Genomic DNA, 17071 nt, shown 5'->3' with positions numbered 1-17071 from the left:
ATTCACAGGCTGAGCAGGAGTTTCCTTCTTGCTTCCTTCTGGTGTCATTGCTGTAAGCATCGTCAGCAACCCTGTTGCCACTACACTGAAAACTGTAACTCCATCTGGATACTCAGATCGCAAACACAAAAGAGCCATTTTATCTTCCAGTAGACCCAGAGCCCTGTTTAAATCTTGAGCCTAACAGAAGCTAGAGTGATTTAGTTACATAAAGTGTGTCCGATTAGGAGACTAGGAAAACACATTCTGCATTTCCCAGGATATTGGCAGTCAGCTGAACACAGATCACAACCTTCCTTTTGCATGTAAAGAAGTCCCTTTCACCTCAAAAACATATCTCAGCTCTTGATGAAAGATCTTTCTACTGCGCTGAGAAGAGAGGGGAAGGAGAACTCTAAAAAGCCCCTGTTATTTGGAGATTTCTGCCCTCTGACTACCGTTTGCCATCTACTTTACGAAAGGGTTTCCATGGCCCGCTTCTCCTTTGTAACGTCAATACAGTGTATAAACCTCCCACGTCACCTAGTAAGAGTAAAAGACTGAACAGAAGACTGTGCCCAGCCAGCAGTCACTGACAGCAGCTAGTAATACCCCCAGCCAGGCGACAGCCCTGGGCTCTGCGAGGAGGTGGCAGGTGTGAGCAAGACCTGCTAACGTACTCTGCGTGGAAAACAGACACAGCCCCGCAGAATTACAGAGCAGTGCACTCAGGGAAACAGCCCGTTCCACTCCTTCACTGATGTTTACTCAGTTCTGGAACTATGTGAGGCAGTGGGCATTGTAAAAGACAGAAACTCGGTTCCCGAAACAGTATGTGTTATAGCAAAGAGGTGTGCAAACAGTTAAAATTGTGTGTAGCTATCATGAAAGAGACGTGCACACTGCTCATGAAAGCATCCAGAAGAAAACGGCCAACTGTCAGAGGTATGCTGGTCAGGAAGGTTCTCACAAGGAGGGAAACCTAAGTGGGGCCCAAGGACAAGCAGGAGGCTTGCGGGGCTGGATGCAGGGAGGGGAGGGGAGAGAGGGACTAAACGGAGGGGTGAGAGCACAGGGAAGGGGAGGGGAGGGGCGTGGAGGGGTGAGAGCACAGGGAAGGGGAGGGGCGTGGAGGGGTGAGAGCACAGGGAAGGGGCGGGGCGTGGAGGGGTGAGAGCACAGGGAAGGGGCGGGGCGTGGAGGGGTGAGAGCACAAGGAAGGGGCAGGGCGTGGAGGGGTGAGAGCACGGGGAAGGGGCGGGGCGTGGAGGGGTGAGAGCACAAGGAAGGGGCGGGGCGTGGAGGGGTGAGAGCACAGGGAAGGGGCGGGGCGTGGAGGGGTGAGAGCACAGGGAAGGGAAGGGGCGTGGAGGGGTGAGAGCACAGGGAAGGGGCGGGGCGTGGAGGGGTGAGAGCACAGGGAAGGGAAGGGGCGTGGAGGGGTGAGAGCACAGGGAAGGGGCGGGGCGTGGAGGGGTGAGAGCACAGGGAAGGGGTGGGGCGTGGATGGCCAGCACAGAGGACCAGGGTTCCGAGAGAAGCGAATGAGGCTGGAGAAGGGACTTAAAGCAGATGGTTTAGACTCTGTATTTCACGCTAGTGCTGGGTGCGTTAGCAGGCAATGGAGACTGTCAATCAGCAACACAGCCAAATTGGACGCTTCCTAAAATGCTGTCTCCAGCAGGTGTCAGTCAGGGTACTGCCAGGGGCCACAGAAACAGAACCAGTATTCTGTGTGTGTGTGTGTGTGTGAGTGTGCGTGTGAGAGTGTGAGTGGGTGTGTGTGAGTGGGTATATGTGAGTGAGTGTGTCTGTGAGTGGGTGTGCGTGTGAGTGGGTGTGAGAGTGTGTGAGTGTGAGTGGGTGTGCGTGTGAGCGTGTGTGTGAGTGGGTGTGAGAGTGAGAGTGTGAGTGGGTGTGCATGTGAGCGTGTGAGTGTGTGCGTGCGTGTGTGTGTGAGTGGGTGTGTGTGAGTGGGTGTGCATGTGAGCGTGTGAGTGTGTGTGTGTAGGGAGTGGGCCAGCGAGGGCGAGGCATAGAAGAAGGGGGAGGGCAGGACTTGGTTTACACACGTAACTAGAAACTCTCAGACAAGAGCTGAGGCTGCCATCCAGGCAGAATTTCTTCTTCCTCAGGGAAACCTGTTTTGCTCCTAAAGCCTTTCAATTGACTGCGTGAGGCCCACCCAGAGCGCCCCCTTTGCTTAGTCACTGGATTGTAGAGTGAATCTCATCCACAGAATTCCTACTCAGCGGCGCTCAGACCAGGGCGCTTGAGTGGTAAGTGGGTATTAGAGCCGCCAAGCTGACACAGAAAACTAAGTGTCACACGGGGTCTGCACTACTTATTGAATAGATGAGTGAATGTGTGGCTGAGTGAAAAGCAGGATGAGACAGGAGAGAGCAGAGACAGTAACCATCAGGAGGAGGCCCAAATCAGGGTCTAGGGGTGTACATGTTACGGGACATCCAGGAAAGAGTCACCTCCAGGAAGGTGGCGAGAGGACCGGCACTCAAACACCTACCCCTCAACAAAGATGCACTGCTGAACCGCTATTTACCCTAAGAGTACCCTGCTTTAAAATGTGGAGGGTACAAAAGCCTAAGTTGTCCTCAACTTGCTGTCCAGTTGTGAAGAGTTAGACAGCAATAAAAGACACAGGAAATGACGTACGTTACAAAGGAACCAGTCGTGGCTACAGCCCACGACTGCTGAGCTCTGGCGTCCTCAGAGGATGTGAGCAGCCAGTCAGACACGGACACGCGGTGGGAGGCTCTCTCCAGCGCCCTGAGAAGCAGGGCAAGAGAAAAGAACGGTCTGGAATCTTCTATCAGAAAATCACACAAATTCTAAGGAAACGTGAAAAAGGAGACTCAGATTTCGGGTTAGTCAAGAAAGGTTTTGCGGGCGTGAGAGTTTTTTGTTGTGGTATCAGGTGCCAAGATTACCCCACCCTTCTGAAGACTGCAGGTATTCTGCCAGCCAGAAGCCACCTGGTCTCCTCTAACTAGAAAGGTCAACAAATGCCCTTTTCCAAACCAGCTTGCTTTTCATGCAAAGCTGAAGCCGTTCAGAAGCATGCACCGAGCACTGCTAAGCGCTGCGTATATGCTTCCATCCTAGGGCCGGACACAGGCTACCAGCATCCATCCATTGAATGCGTCTCTGGGAGGATGCGCGACAAGCTGACAGCACAAGATGGAAGGGAGAGTGCCCGGCAGGGCAGAGAGTGCGCGGGTAACATTTCACGGATTGTGCTTTTGGACCATGGGAATACACTTCTCTAAATGAAAAAAACTTTAAATAAATAAATGAAAGCTACTGGTGCCCCAACCCTCTCCCCAAAGGAACCAGACTTTTATATGCAGGACACACAGCTGGAATACATACCAGACAGGAGGGCAGTGTCACTGGCGAGGTTACCAGGGGATACGGAAACACAGCCCTAACCAGATGAGAGCCCCTTCTAGGCAAGGCGGTCGCTGAGTGACAATCAAGAAATCCCTAGGGACAAATCCTAGGTCTCATTCTAGTCCCATGTGTTGCCAGAACCATCGTTTTCAAAATGCATTCTGAGGACCAGTTTGGTGGGGAGGGGCAGAGTGGAGTGATAAACAGAACCCAGGAGCATGAGCCATGTGGGAAGAAGAACCAATGTCACCCTCATCCAAATCCATGTCACCCAGAGACTTCCTCTGAGGCTCTTGACAGTATTTAGTGAGGCAATTGCTGTGGGTAAGCTGACCCGGTACATGTCTCGTTTCCAAATTCCTCCGATATCATGCAGTTTTCTCCAAAACACTAAAGCTCTGGGAGAGAACCTCACCTGCGGAGTGGTGGCCAATTGTGACCAAGGCACAGGCCACTCTGCTCATGCGGCTCATTTGCCCTGTGTGTGCAAAGGCCAGACTGAATGGCCCAGACTAGGGACGGGCCTGGCACGTGCCCGGGCATCCCAAAATGTGATGCCCCGTCTTCTTAGACACTAACCCTAAAAGTAGAAAGTCCATTTTCCAGAGAAGTAATTACATGACCACTTGTTCCAGACGAGCTGATCCCGAGTGATCACTCGAGCAAAGGAACAGAAATGTGAGTGTTACTATAGTGATCGCGCACGTGCTGACGTCACAGGATTCTGACGGACTCTGCTCACCGCAGACTCGAGAGCTGGAGGGCTTCGTGCTGCGGCTGCGGCTGCGGCTGCCCTACGAGCAGGTTCAGGTGAAGGTATGGTAAGCAAACACAGCTGGAGAGTCACCCCCTGCCCAGGGAAGACGCTGAGGCTACACCCACCTCATTCCCCGCATGCGTGTGCCTCCCACCTCGCATTCCCTTTCCTCCGGTCATAACGAGTGTGGAACCCAGGGCATGTGTATTGTGAACATTTATCTTCCCACGCTAAGGCTCAGAGAAGACAAAACATTTGTTTCATAACCCCAAACAATGATCAGCTCAATGAGTCTACTTCATTCATTTATCATGTCCACAGACATTTACCACGCACCACCTGTACGGCAGGGAACACGCTCAGCAGTGCAGCTGTGCCCTAGGAGACAGACACATCAGCCTCCCAGTGTGGTGACAGCGTGAGTGCACACAATCCCCCAGGGTCCCAGCTCCCTGCCCAGGAGCAGCGGGGACTTACGTGACAAGGGATGGTGTTCCAGCCACGTCCCGGCGGAGAGGTGATGTCCCCAAGGCCAGCAAAGAAGAAAGGGCAGTGACTATAGGCAGGAGCAGCAGCCTGTGCAAAGGCCTGACAGGAGAGGAAGCCTGGGCCACGCTGGCGCTGGGGAAGTAATCTCGGGGCAGATGAGGCAGGTGGATGAGTGGCCAGACGCATGTGCCACATCACGGAGCAGGAACGTCTGCAGATTCGAAGGGGCCAGCATTAGGCCAGAGCAAAAAGTAATGGCATTTGAAGATGCTTGAACCCCGACCAAAGGGGGTTCTTTGAGAAAGAGTATGGGAAACAAGAAGTTTTCTCTCCCTGGCCAGGATTTACATACCAAATGTAAACACAGGACCTGGATGTCACTGAGCTTGCAATCCAACACCCTTCCCTCCACACAGCTCAAGGTGCCTGTCGCAGACAAGGCTGTCGCCACACCTCCAATCGCCCAAGCAGAGGTGACAAGAGCAGCCAGGAAAACCCCAGGCCCGTGCCTCCCATCTCCGGCCGGCCTCGCACACATCACAGCCCCCCACCCCCATTCCAGCTGACCCAGGACTCCCCTTTTTCCTGGGGGTCCACGGCAGTACTTCTGCTCTCACACAGCTGTCCTCTTTAAATGACGTTTCATTCTTCCCAATGTTTGTTTCTAATTATTCCCAAACGGAGAGATTTAGAAGCAAAATCCTCATGGTTCTGGAAAAGATACAGCTAAAATCTGACCCCATCTGCATATAAGCAGTCAGCAGGGTGTTACTGAGAACCACTGAAGAAGCGGGGTTGGTATGAGACATCTGAGAAACAGTTAAACTATAACTGATGATTACGACAGACATGTGTTTGATGAGAGCGTCCATTGTCTGGGGAATTCACTTCAGTGAGACACTTCTTCCCTCCTGATTACACATCAGTGAGGTCCTGCTATTGCCGAAAATTCTGGGGGCTTAAGGCAAAGGGCTCGAGACACACATACGGGAGAATGACTAAGCCTTATTTTTTTAACTAAAATCTGCTCATCGAACATACCTTTCAAGGTTAAACATACAAGAATAAAAGTTCTTATTATGTCTCTTCTTGATGATTTTCGTTTTGTTGTCAATGCCCTTAGCTCACGGCACCCTGGTGCACAGATTCTGGTAACTAGTGTCGATGACCGCGAGCCCAGACATTCCTGGGGAAGAGACTGAGCAAACAATGACGGTGTGCACTGTGGCACTGATTCCCTTTTGTCATTCCTGTGCAGAAAGGAGAACAGCTGAGGAAGCCTGGGAAGGCATGACATTCTCCTCTATCCGTCAGAGGAGCTTAGCACGTTTCTAATCTGCAGCCGCCCACTCTCACTCTGGATGTTTTTTGTGGCATACTTATTAATAACGCCACCTTATCAGTGTACCAAATGGCATCTTGCTGTATTCAGGCGAGCGTTCATTACTCAGAAGACCATCTGTCTAAGAGCTCAACAGAAGGTTTAATAACCACGAGCTAGTGAAGAATATATGGTCACATTATATCAAGTCAAATATTTACACTGCTCAGTGTTTTAAATATGAACGTTCTTATCCAGCCATCCACAAGTCAGACTTCATTACTATGCCAGTTGGGGGGTATTTTTATCTTCTCCATTTTCAAGCCAGTATAGAAATTACAATACCAGGGCAGCTTTACCCTAAGCGGGCAGCAACGCCACTCACAAGAGTCCATGCGGCACCTTCATTGAGACAAGAAATCATGCTGACGGCAGCAGTATTTTCAACCGGAGAGGCGGTTAAACACTATTTCACACATCAAAAAAACATTTGGAAAAACAGCTGATTCTGCCTTTCCGAGCACTAATAACTGTGGCCGTTGTTGCTGCTGCTATGGTGAAAGCCGCTACGGGCCCATTTCCAGGCGTCTGACACCCCCTGTCTTCCTCATGCAGACAGCAGAACCCTGGGTGGGCAACTCTTCTCCACAGGGGGGGTAAGCAAGGATGCCGGAGCGGCGTACGGGTTAAAACAGGCAGACACTAAAAACACTTTTCAAAATGGTATTTCAAATAGTCAAGAATAGTCTTTAAAACAGTCAGGAATATTCTTGACTATTTTAAGTTAAAAACAGAGGACAAGATTGGAAGAGATATTATGGAATCCATCTTGCCGGTACCTGCCTGACGTAGAGAGTGTAGCTGAGGAACAACTCAACAGAAACGGGATTGGGAAAGAGCTGAAGACGAAGCAAAGAGCGAGGGTTTCGGAGAACAACGGCCTGAACGAGAACGTCTTCCCTCCACTATTAGCCGGGTGGCCTTGGACCAACTGCCATCATCTCTGAGCCTGCTTCCTCATCCGTAGAGGGAGATGAATGAGATGACCCAGAACCAAGTCTTTCTCTATCCAGAAGACGAGAAGTTTCAATCAGAAACACTCCCTGAGTTCAGGCTTCTCACATGCTTCACAGGAAGCACTGGGAGGAGCGCAAGGTGAGGACACAGCGCTGACACTCCAAGCTGCCCAGGGCGGGAAACAACCAAACAGGGTGAGACGGCAGCATCTGAAAAGTCAGCACAAGGGAAAGGCCGTGTGCGGGAATTGGTCCCACGCAGCACACACAGCAAGAGCTGAAGGAGGACAGGTCCCAGCTGGGAGGCTGAGATGTGAGCAGCCCCAAAGGACACTGCCACGCTGTGTGCAGAGCCGGGAAGGGCACAGCATACCAGGCACGAACAGGGGCAGGGAAATGGGTGCGACTGCAGCAAATGACCCACGTGTAAGTGAACAGGAGAAGCGGAAGCTGGAAAGACTAGGAATTTAGGCTGAAGAGTCGAGCGTTAAAAGCCAGGCCAAGGCATTTTAACTTTGTCTTGAAAACAGCATGTTTTTAAGGCAGGGAGGGGACTCATTTATATAAAGAGTTTTGCGCCGTTTCTGAAAAAGTGTAAGCCGTGATTAAAGGTGAGCTTGAATTAACAGCATTAATACCAACAGTATGCTTCCATATGCACTTACATAACAGCATGTTTTTCCTGACTCTTTTAGGTATAAAGTCAAAACCATGAGACGAGATTCGTGGCTCTCACTGACACATGGAGTTGGCATCTGACACAGACTCTGAGATCTGTCAGTATTTGCTGAATAAAGAAATGCATATGTGACGGTTATCACCGCAATGGCCGAGGCAGGGGAAGAAAACTGGAGAACGGAGAAGGGAAGAGACAGGACCAGTAGAGGCAGAGACTCCGTCCTCAGCACCGCTCACAGACCCACGGTGGTGCCAACCCTTGTCTCAGGACTACCTACTGGGGTGAATGGGCCAGGCGCCCCTGGGGGAGGGCCGGCCCAGGGTTCAGACAGAGGGGTTGTCCCACAGCCTGCTGGAGAGCCACTCTTCCCCCTCATTTCAAAAGTGAACCTTTTCTGTACTTTGTGAGTACTTCCTGTCTCAGTTATGAGACTGTAAATTCCTAGAGTACAAATACATATTTATATTCATTATGGAGCTGGAGCCATCAATGAGTGACTGGTAAAATTTTTCTAAATAAGAACAGATAAGGCATCAACAGAAGTCAAACTTCTGGTAGCCCGAGTTTCTTTCACTCAAGTCTCCATCGCGCTTTACTCACTGGCAGCCCCGTGGTTCGTGATGAAAGACGCGTGCCGCACGTGCCCTGAGTGCACGAGGCTTATCATCCACCCAAGGTCGCAGGACTAACACAGAAATCTTCCCACAACATTGGGTTCTACCTCATCTCTAAGAAAAGATGCGTTTTTCCCACACAATGAGTATGAAGGACCAAAATGGATGAATTCTAATTTTAAATTTCTATCCTGATCTCCTGTCTGTGCCACTTAGAGACAAATGCCAACAAGCGCTAAAGTCATTTAAATGCAGTCACGGGTGGAAATCAGGAGAGAAGGAAAAAGGAGGGACGCTCTGCGGGTTCGCTAGAAGACACAGCACAACACTGGCAAGAGGGTCTGGGACTTCAGCAGGGACAGGAGCGCAGACCATGAAGCACAGGGGTTCAAGAGGGGGAAGTTCCGGTAAACGGCTGCTCTGAAAGCGCAGATTATGGAATATAATATTTACATTTAAAGTTCTATTTTTAACAAATTGACTTTAATCCAAGCTCTCCACCAAAGCCTTCAGCAGGAAAACTTTCCACATTGTTTCCCTAAAAATAGTTTCTTTCATTCTTTCTCAGGAGACCAGTGAGATTTCCCTTCAGTTTGCTGTTCTAGTGGAGAATGAAACATTCCCTTATTTTAACCAGCATGCGCTATTTAGGTAACGCACACGTATCTTGACCCTGTGGCACACGTGGGGGTGTTTTCTTTCTAGAAATGTGACCTGCATCCAGCCATGTTTGGCGTGCGCGCTGGCCGAGCAGCTGTCACTAGTGAGCTGGATGGCACACCCAGGCATTCCACGGAGTTTGTCAGTTTAATTTTATCTAACAGGCTAAAAAGATTCAGTTATTTTTATTAAAATAACAATAAGGAAATAACTTCCAACAATGAATGTCTAAGTGAAAGAGGGTCTGCACGTCGTACCTATGGTCTGTAATTGGCGATATCAAAGGTCCCCTTTTTCCTATTAACTATTTGGCTTGCCTCCTTATCAGAACTCCCTATGGAATAAAAGCAAGTAAGTTAACCGGAAATTGATAAATTTATGTACATTATGTACATTAATTGGTTAACTATGGCAGAGGCTTTTCCTTTAAAGTCACATGCAACACAAACATCTCAAAAGCTTCTGGGCTGGAAATCACATCACTAATCTCAGCAGTCCTGAGAAAACAAAGGGCACCTAGGGGACAAATTAAAAAACCCAGCAAAACATGTACCTTGCAGTTTTGTTACCCCCTCCCACCCTGTACTCAAAAGTAGACAGAAAAGGTTTCAGATTCAACAATTCACCTGCATGATAATTTAGGCCAGAGTGGCCTAATATACAGCTGATGTACAATCCACCTTTTCAACCCCCCCCACGAGGCCCCCAACTGCTAAATGTAATCTAATAATTAGCATATGTAAGGGTAAAGGTCTGGACCATGACATCAGCTTCACAGAAAATCCGCAGATTCAACAAACAACCAAGTAGCCCACTCTGTCTTTGGAAATTCCAAACAAATGAAAGGATGAAAAGGACATATCAGCAGGAGATAGTGGAGTCTACATTCTCAGTCCTAGAAAGCCCCAAAAGCATTTTGAACAAATCATTCTGTGAATTCTCCATTATAGGAAAGTCACCGGGGGCGGGGGTGATCCATCCATCACAGGGTATTAACTCACAAGGGTACTGACAGAAAAAGTTTCTTCCCTAGCAACCTGGATACTGAGACAATGTCCTTGAATAGCATTTTGAAGTGAAGACAGCCCAAGTTAGCCCAGAAGACTGTCAACATTCAAGGATCACCGAAACTTGGGGATGGCCCCTGAACAGCTAACACAGGATTCCTTAGCGGTGACATTCCGGCCAAAGATAGCATGAGTGCTCAGTCTGAAATATCTGCCTCAAGAATTCAGGATCCACCGAGCTGTTCAAAGACTTTTAATGTGTAGACTGTTATTCCAGCTGATACCTCTGCCTGCTCTAAAAACCAGCGGGAATAAACTGAACTGAACTGAGCTTCTAGCAGCAAGGGTTTTGCTGCCTGCCCCCAGGCCCTCCAAGTTCCCCGCATCCATTTCATCAGTTAGAGCCCCAGGATTTTGCTGGTAGTGGTGCTGTCGCTTGTTCCTTAAACAAAGATACCCAAATCATGTAATTAATCTCACTTACTTTTTTAAAAGCAAGACTGAACTCCAAAGGTTTTCTTCCCTCCCTTTCGTGGCAAGGTGGGGCCACAGTGCAGTTCAGCACACCAGGTGAAAATAAGTTTTGTAAATTGCTCTACATTTTGTAAATGTGCTGACACTGAGGTGGGTGGACTCCCCACAACTCAGGAGGCAGCTGTTCACGCTGCCTACACTTCATTCAGATATGTGGGAACCAGACCAGTAAGCCTGTGGTCCGGGAAAACTAACAGACAGAAACAAGATGACGTCAGAAGAAATGAGGTATCACCAGAAGCTGTTTTCCATCTCACTTGAGTCTCTGAACTTTGCTTTGTAAAACTAGGCTCCTGTCTCCTACGAGGAATCCAAAAAAACAACAAAGCTGAATGTCTCCAAGTTAATGAACCTCAGTGTCAGACTTAAGTCTGCAAAAAAAATAAAGACAATTTACCTCCAAAAAATTAAAGTACGCTTTTTAAAAAGTTCATGTTACTTCCCTCGATCTTTTCACACTGAGATACTAAAATCACAACGAGTACAGGACAGAGGCCAAGTCAGCCAGCAGCCAGCACTGTGACAGCTCTGGGACAGAGTCAGGGACCCAGAAAAGGCATCCCACTCCTGACACCAAAACAAAAAAAAACCCAAAAGACAAACAAACAAAGAATGGAGAAAGGATCCTTCGCCCAACAAAGGTAAATTTCCACCTGTCCTCCAGCAGCGAAAGAAGATGAAAGTACTACAGAAGGCAGCTCAATAAAATAATGGGACAGAAGGAGGTGAGAGGCCAGCCCAGCACCTGTCAAATCCCAGTACCTGGCAGGTGAGGGGGAAGGTATGTGGTGAACTGCTGTCATTTCTATCACACAGACTCAGGAGGCACAAAGGGTGACCGGGAGGGTATGACAGTGAACGCCTGCCATGGGCTGGGCTCCAGTGTAGTCTTCCATTTTACGTAAGACACCCTATAACATAATTATCGGGGCTCAAAGAGTGTGGGCAGGGGTTTAATTGTAGTCCAGGGTCTGCAAATCTCCTTGTGCTTCCTCCTATCACGCCACGTGTCCCTCTAGTTGTGAAGCACACTGGGCCCACCAGCCATGACTTCAGCCCGCGTTCCGCTTCCCACCGCTGAGCCCCTGTTAACCCAAAGCCCAGGCACTGTCGAGTCTCCATTATCCCCAGGAACATTTGCCCTCCGTCGCCTGTGTCTTCCATGCTCTCTTCCCGTGTCTGGGAAGCCCTGGCTCTGTCCTCTGCTGTGTTCCAGCAGACATCAGCCAACATCACTACAACGTACTTCCGTGCTTGTCTCTCCCACTAGACTGAGAATCTAGAAAGGAGAGACATCTATCCAAGTCTGTATTCTCTCCCCCTGCCTAACAAGGTACCGGGCACAGTGAAGGTACACAACTGTCAGTAAAGGCAATACCTCTGCCAGCCAGCCCCAAGCTGACGGGCACCTAACGCCCTGTGCCAGGGGACACTGACTGCTCCGTGACCAGTCGGTAGACAAATCGTATATTTAAACATTTGGGTGGATTATTTTTAAGTAAAATAGTATATCCACATCAACAAGGTAAGTTGCTATGGACAGTAAACCACAACAAAGAAACAGCCTTCAGGGAAAAGGTGACAAGTCACGGCAGCATTGTTCCAGCAGAACCCTACCTGGGAGGCCACCTGCCCTGGGCTTTCACCTAATTGTCTACCCCAGAAAGCTTAGAAATAAGATGTAAACTTTAAAGAGCCCAGAGTCCTGTAAGATTCGGCTGTATCCTAATTAATGGTAAATATAATTAAAGAAAGTTTGGGACAGGGACTGGGGACAGGGACGAACGAGAATCCTGGAGCAAATACTGGCTTGGGGAGAAGGACCCTCAGCCACTGGCAGTCTTCTCCTCTGACGCATCCTCACCTGAACCCAGTGACTGACTTCAGTTCTGCAGGCTCCCCGCTCCGACCGAAAACACACGCGCACCCGGTAGACCTCTGCCCCCCTTCAGGCAGAGCGCGGGGGGCTAAGCAGAGCTGGCGCGCAGGTTCGCGGGATCCCATGTCCTTGTCAATGACCAGGCACACATCCTGTGGCACACTCAGCCTGAAGGGGAGACCCTCTCCCCTGGCAAGAAATGGCGACGCACTGAAGGCTCAGATGACGATTAGCATTTTTGAGCAATGAAGGTGTGTACATTGTTTCTTAGACATAATGCTATCGCACACTTTATAGACTACTGTGTAGTGTAAACATAACTTTTACAGGCCCTGACTTGTTTTTTATTGTGGCACTGGCTTTACTGCAGTAGCCTGGAGCAGAGCCTACATGTCTCCGAGGTGCGCCGTCCCCTAAAACAGGAAATGCTCTACTGTTAGAATGAGCTCCAATGTTCCTCCAAAAGGCGATGTCAACGCAGATAGAAGAGGACGATATCTACTCCTCAGGAAAATGAAAGCTCTGTGATTCAGGGAGGGTAGTACCTACACATCAGCAAATCAATCTGGAAACAAATGTCCTTCCTGATGGTTTTCCCAATTCGTCCTTGACTTTTATCTCTGCCTAATCTGTCCTCTCTACGACACACAGAAATGCTGGACTTTCAGGACCCACAAAAGAATGAGCTTAGAACTTTGCCTGTATTACGGGCAAAGAACCTTAGTTAGAGTTAAAAAAGAAAAAAAAGAGTTCTTCCTATGATGTGCTGATGGTGGGAGCAATGTGGCCAGCCAGCCATGTTCCTGTCCAGCAGCCTAGAAGGACAGAACCCCATAACCACCTCCTCCCCCAAACCAAATCCCAAACCAAGTAGTTAATAGGAAATCTACAATCTGTTCATTAGTGATTTATTTAACCAAATAGTAACACTTGAAAGAAGCCCTAGCTCCTGTCGATCATGTCTCCCACTGGTCTATCATAAAACCCCTGGGAAAGCACATTTAATTCAGGGTCTTCTTTGAACCACCTGCCTGTCAGGGTAGTGAGTACTCACACACAGACCCTCGCAAAGGGCACAGCTCCTCAGATACAGGGAGGTGTCCGATGCAGCCTGGTTTCCATGGAAAGGAAGTTGCTGCTATGGGTCTAGCTAGTCAGCAGGAAGAACCTGGGGCTCCCACAGCCTGCACATCTGGCAGATGTAGGCGGGGGGGGGGCAGCAGTGAGGGGAAGAGGGGCCAGGCCCCACCAGCCGACGGGGTCCCCCACAGCAGTACCAGGTCCTGCCTGGTACTGGGCTGAGCTGGTGGTAAGTTCTAAATTCAGCCAGAAATGTAAGCAAAGTGGATGTAATTTCTCAAAGGGACAGAATCCTGAGTGGTGCCATGACTGGAAAAATATCGAAATGGAACATTGGGATATTAGGCAATGTAAATCATCCCACTAAAATTGTGGGTTTTAGAACTGAGATATTTATGAGGAGGAAAAAAGTAAACAAAACACTGCGTGTTTTTCAGCTAGAATTCTACATTTAGAATCCTGAGCTAGAGTTTTAATAGATAAAAAAGGAGCCTTTTTTAAAGCATTAAGTGCTCATTCATCAAATATTTATTAAGTACCCACTGCGTGCCAAACATACTGTGACTCTTACAGATTTGTTCTCACGTATAAAAAGGGCCAGCTGGTTACAGACATTCCCTGCTCATGCCAGTTCCCTCCGAGATGCCATCTCCACATCAATATGATCAAGTCAGAGTATGAAAGCCTGGAACTCCCTGATGAATGACAGAAATGACCACCCGTCCATCTATGTTCTCTTCCCACCCCACGTAATTACCTACTGGGGTAAAAGAGAGTCACTGTGTGACCAGGATAGGGATATTTAGGCCTTTACTCGCTGGCCTCAGCCCATCCCCTACCTGCTCTGTTAAATGAAACCTGCTAAGGAGCCCACCAGCATGCAAAGCTGCCCAGAGCACCCACTCCACATGGACAAGAGACCAAGACAATGGTAAACACAATACGTCCAACAACAGTTCTTTCAATACACAAGTCACTGGATCGCATATGCACTTCCTTTGCATTTGGTCCTGCGCTGGGCAAGAACACAGGTCACGTGTTCATCCTACGTCCCTCCCCATCACAGGGACAAGCGCTGAGTCCCACTGACAGAAGAAGGAAACCGACTGCGCAAAACAGCAGGTTGCCTGAGTCCAGGATACACAGCACAACTGATGTCGTCCCTCCTGCACACAGCGCAAGTGCAGGGCACAGACGTTTACCTCTCACTGGTGGGCTGAAGTGTGACCCTGGGCAAGTTACTTGTCATTGTGAAGCTCTGACTGTCCCGTCTACCCAAGGAAGCTCTGAACTGCACAGCTGCTTCCCAGACAGTCCACGGTCCTCAAGGACAGTGGCATCAGAATGATCCTGGTGACAATTCCATTTACCGGCCCTACTTTAACTGAATCAAAATCCAGGGGCAGGAGTGAAGGGACCACAGCGTAGCGTGTGGAGTGGGCCCGAATGAACAGATCTCCAAAGGCCTCGGGTGACTCTTGCTATGCAGCTTTGGAAATTCTAAGCCCTTTCAGGGCTGGCGGCGAAGGGGAGATCAGAGAGCCCGCCACCTGGAGGGTCCCCACTGACCCAGGCTTCCCGAGAGGCCCTGGACAATAACCGTGCCATCAGCCAGGATGAGATGCTACATCAGCGACAGGCCCCCAGAGAGGCCCTGGCAAGGGCCTGGCAAGGGACCCAGAGAGACAGGCCCTGGCAAGGGACCCAGACAATGACCAAGGAGGAGAAATGGGGGACACGGTGCAAACGGAGCTGGGAAAACCAACATCTTCCCCTCGACAAGTTAGGCCTGCCTTATGGTGACACAGGTCCCAACGGCACATTTCAAAAGCCAAGGAGAAGCATAAATCTACAACAGAAAGAAGGAGTTCCATACTCTCTGCATTCACCATGGAAGTGGTGGGATAACCCGTAGTCTCCTCTCACTAAGCTCTGTGGGAGAAAATCTTTACTTGGCTAACTGCCTGGCTGAAAATCAGTTTGAGAATGATCTTTATGAAGATATGTACTTGAAAAAGTCAAAGCTACATAGCAGTAACTTTAATACACTGCCTATGACAGCATTCGAATGGAGGGAGGTACAGAAAAGGAAGAAGAGAATCGTAAATAACATCTAATCTATTCTGTGGACACATTACGGCATCGCACTATTTCACAATGACAGACTGTTCTTCCAGTCCAACTACAAGGAACCTCATGTTTCTGCCCCCTAATGAGCTGATGCATATTTCTGAGAATGGGTAAGAACTCAGCCAGGCTACTACAATAACATTTAGTACTGGCTTGATCTGTTTAATTCACCTAATAAGCTGAGTGGACAAGGAGATGCTCTCAGCGAAGTAAAACATCTTTTTCGACAGAGCACAGAGATGTAAGAAAAAGAAGATACTTCACATGTTCACTTCCCCCAGCACTACTACGCATATTTTAGCACATTTTAAAAGGAAAACAAGAAGAGACAAAAATTAGCAACCTAACAAACACCTGCGAAGCGACATGTCTGGAAACCAGGACATGGGTAGAGGCTCGTAGACATCTGCCATCGCCCATCAGACGCCAAACCACTGTATTTTTCAGCTATTCATCCACTTTCTAAAGAAGAAACAACAAAAAAATCCTACATGGCTGAACTGTGAGGCGGGAGAGCCTACTTGTAACTCAGCCCTTGTCGGCAAAATCCTGCAGCCTCAAAAGGTTCAATAGCCTTTTATAAACCTATTGTGTGGGTTTGCGCCTAAAAATAGTACGGCTGGGAAGGCAGGTCACGCCGAGGAATAATTCCTACATAGGACCCTGCCAAGCAACAGATAGAAGGGTGGCGGACTCCAGGGGTCCTCGCAGGCTGTGCCTAAGCCCCTGTGGCCACCTCCCCACCTGGAGGTGTCCAGGTCCCTCACCTTGTCTGAACACAGCAGACCTTACAGCCCACAGCAGACCTGCCACAGCCCAGGGCGGGGCAGGAGGGAACTGAGCAACACATCTGTGGGACCGCCACTTTTAAGAGGTCTTTCTGCCCTCCCTGGAACGAACATTATAACACTGACTGAGTCTGGGCCTCTCAAGTTCCCCATCTTCACTGCCGATCAGAATCACCTGGGGAAAGTGTTTAAAAATATAGGTTCAGAAAGTCAGTTTTTGAATATCAGTTTTACATAATAGGTATTGGTGTTTTTAAAAGCTTCTCAGGTGATTCAGATGGGCAGCCAGGGCTGAGAACCATGCTTAAAACAACAAAGGCTTTTAGGCCACGTAAGGTCCATGGCCCAGCTGAGAGGTAGGCAAGAAAAACGGGCAGGGAGGGTGGATACCAGGGACTAAGCCTGCAGAGGATGGGCCGCCAGAGGCCAAGGGTGCTCCTCGTCTCCCCACCTGGATCAGGGCAGAAGGAAACACATCTCACAATACGCAGCTACCAAGATGCTCAGATACGATCACAAGGTTATGAAAAATTAAAACCTAAATTCGTGTTTCCCCAAAAATAAGACCTAGCCGGACAATCAGCTCTAATGCATCTTCTGGAGCAAAAATTAATACAAGACCTGGTCTTATTTTACAAAATTATTTTACAAAATAATACAATATGATATAACACAGCATAGCATAACATAACATAACATAATATAATATCAGGTCTTACAGTAATTT

At 49.0% G+C, this 17071-nt stretch overlaps 1 protein-coding gene across 6 annotated transcripts in view; it reads right to left on the bottom strand.

Annotated features, from left to right (window-relative positions):
- Window positions 1–17071, bottom strand: part of SIPA1L2 (signal induced proliferation associated 1 like 2) — a 206995-nt gene that overhangs the window by 136754 nt on the left and 53170 nt on the right. The window contains exon 1 of one of the 6 annotated variants that reach the window (XM_081038991.1): window positions 4625–4733. The exons of the other annotated variants lie outside the window; for them this stretch is intronic. The gene's annotated coding sequence lies outside the window, so the exon portion shown is untranslated. Of the gene's footprint in view, window positions 1–4624; window positions 4734–17071 lie in introns of those variants that run through there. 6 annotated transcript variants of the gene reach the window in all.

Source organism: Rhinolophus hipposideros (genome assembly GCF_964194185.1).
Source record: "Rhinolophus hipposideros genome assembly, chromosome: 26".
Taxonomy (NCBI): Eukaryota; Metazoa; Chordata; class Mammalia; order Chiroptera; family Rhinolophidae; genus Rhinolophus; species Rhinolophus hipposideros.
Note: the sequence above shows the minus strand (reverse complement) of the source record. Positions and strands in the feature narration are given on the sequence as shown.